Here is a 2,500-nt window from a genome sequence, read left to right as displayed (position 1 = left end):
ACTGAACACAGTTTAAGATATTTTGAAGAAACGCTGGAACCTGTACCCATTGACTTCTGTGGAATTTGTTTAATCTACAATGAATGTCAATGGTTTTTGGCTTTCTTCAAAATATCTTTATTTTCAAAGGTTTGAAACCACTTGAGGGTGAGTACATTTACTATCCCCTTTAATGTTTTAAAATTAATAGGGTTGGGCCATGTTGACCAATTTTGCATCGTACATTGACTACATTAACAAGGACACCAATAATTTGATTTTAATGTGATTAAGACAATACTGTGCTTAAGAGTCGACCATGTAAACAGCGATTTTTGATTTATTTAATCAGATTAAGGTCATAATCGAACTAAAGAGAAATCGAATTAAGACGTGTGGAGTATGCTGATTTTAGTCGCATCATTAAAGTGCATTACAGACATGTACACATTTTAATCAAATTATTACCGTCATGTAGGGCTTTTAGCTGCATTTTGCGACAGGATAGTCCACACGCACACACAGTTGTTTGACACTCTTTGCACCTACCGAGTCAGTGCAGACCACAGACACATGCCTCGTGAAATGCGGGGCTTTTTTTTCTTCCATTCAGCATGTGCTATGAACTTCCATTAAAACAACTCTTCCAGCAGTTCATAGTTGCATCCAATTTGCCGTTTGTCACGGGGGGCATGCCAAAGCGCGGTTAAAGTTGACAAATTAATAATGAAACATCCCAAATTACATGAAACTCCGGAGGAAATGCGGATAGCACGGTGACACAATGACGTTAATCTAAGTATGTGCTAAAACATGTAAAACTGGATCATGAAAAAAACATTTAAAAAACAACTCATGTAAACACCTCAATCTTATTAGTGTCTTAATTAGATTAAGGCAAATAATTCGATTACTGATGTCCATGTAAACGTATTCAATGTCTAATGTGAAACATTACGATGGACGATGGCATCATTGTCATAGATAATTTGTCATAGGAGGCGGTGAATTAATTATTTATGAATAATTAATTAATTCACAACAAATTCATATTGCGTAGCCTACCGTTTCAACTACCAGACCCGCATAGTCCTTGTTTTACCCATAAACAAATCATAAATAAAAGATAAGTAACACACAAATTTTCCGAGGGACTCTGTCATGAATATGCAGTGATCTGTTGTTGTATTGGCGTTGGCAAACTTGGTTGGTAAAAAAGGTGCACAACAGACTGCAACCAACCAACAGTTTCCAACGGTTTTCATTAAAATTGCTAAGTACAAGCGTGAAGGCTAAAAATTGAAGCAGTGTTGGCCTTCTGATGCTGTGAGACGTTATTCAAAGAGCGAAGAGTCGTTAGATAGAGAAAAGATTAATTAAATATCATGTTTAACAACTAAAGTGAGACGCAATTCAGCGGTACATCCTTGATAAACTGTCCGACGTGCACTGCTCTGTGGGGTTTTGTGCTCAAAGCACCCTCTGACTGCCTGGAGCTCATGACAGAGTTTGTGTCTGTGTGAGGTCACATAATGTGCGTTTTCAGCAGTATAGAGTGAGGGTTGGGCAACAATGCAAGAAATTAATTTTTTTTTGTGTGTTTTGGCAATTTGCTTACGCAAAAATGACATTTTGTTAGAAAAATGTCAACTTTTAAAAGCATGTTTCCAAGTGTACATCTGTATAAAATTAGAATGTCATCATCTCAGCGTAAGCTTAAGTTTACACACTCATTCTTGTTTGTTAAACTGTTGTCTAAAGTGTCAATATCACATTTGCAGCATTTGAAAACAGCATTTGTGTGACTTATAAGTTAACATCATGTCTTACAGACATAAATATTATAGATTTGTGGATCACGTGATAATTTTGGAATTTTTTTAGCAAAAAATGGCAATCTAAGTTAGTTAAAAAAAAAAACACTGCTCCAAGCTAGTTTTTAGCAGCAGACGTGCTCTAAGCTAGTTTTTAGCTAAACTAAACTAAAATAAATAAATCATAATCTAGGCTAGTTTTTAACAAAAAAAAATGTCACTCCAAGCTAGTTTTTAGCAGCAGACAGTGATCTAGGCTAGTTTTTAGCAAAAATAAAGGCCATCCAGGCTAGTTTTTAGGAAAGAAAATAACACTCTAGGCTAGATTTTATCAAAAATGCTGCTCTAGGTTCGTTTTTAACAGTACATGGTGCCCTAGGGTAGTTTTTAGCGGCAGATGGTGCTCCAGGCTAGTTTTTAGCAGCAGACACTGCGCTAGGCAAGTTTTTAGCAAAAAAATGGCAATCCAGGCTAGTTAAAAAAAAAAAAAAAAAAAAAAGTTGCTCCAGGCTAGTTTTTAAACAGCAGACATGCTCTAGGCTAGTTTTTAGAAGAAAAAAAAATGCTGCTCCAGGCTAGTTTTTATCAGCAGACTGTGCTCTAGGCTAGCTACTAATAAAGAAATCGGCAATCTTGGCTAGTTTTTAGAAAAAAAAAATTAACACTCTAGGCTAGGTTTTAGCAAAAATGCTGCTCTAGGTTTTCGT

The 2,500-nt window shown here is 36.0% G+C and overlaps 1 protein-coding gene and 1 long non-coding RNA gene across 51 annotated transcripts in view; one reads left to right on the top strand and one right to left on the bottom strand.

The window, feature by feature from the left end:
- Nucleotides 1-2,500, bottom strand: part of myo9bl (myosin IXb-like) — a 99,188-nt gene that overhangs the window by 88,822 nt on the left and 7,866 nt on the right.
- The window catches only part of LOC147838365 (uncharacterized), a 3,676-nt gene that overhangs the window by 848 nt on the left and 328 nt on the right, over nt 1-2,500 (top strand). The window contains exons 1-4 of the long non-coding RNA XR_015521687.1: nt 1-151; nt 1,526-1,759; nt 1,812-2,072; nt 2,294-2,500. The exon at nt 1-151 is cut by the window's left edge and continues 848 nt beyond it; the exon at nt 2,294-2,500 is cut by the window's right edge and continues 156 nt beyond it. This is a non-coding gene — a long non-coding RNA (uncharacterized LOC147838365). The remainder of the gene's footprint in view (nt 152-1,525; nt 1,760-1,811; nt 2,073-2,293) is intronic.

Source organism: Danio rerio, chromosome 22, assembly GCF_052040795.2.
Source record: "Danio rerio strain M-AB ecotype USA chromosome 22, GRCz13ab, whole genome shotgun sequence".
In the NCBI taxonomy this organism is placed as follows: domain Eukaryota; kingdom Metazoa; phylum Chordata; class Actinopteri; order Cypriniformes; family Danionidae; genus Danio; species Danio rerio.
The sequence above is the reverse complement of the archived record's forward strand: the minus strand, read 5'-3'. Positions and strand labels throughout refer to the sequence as shown.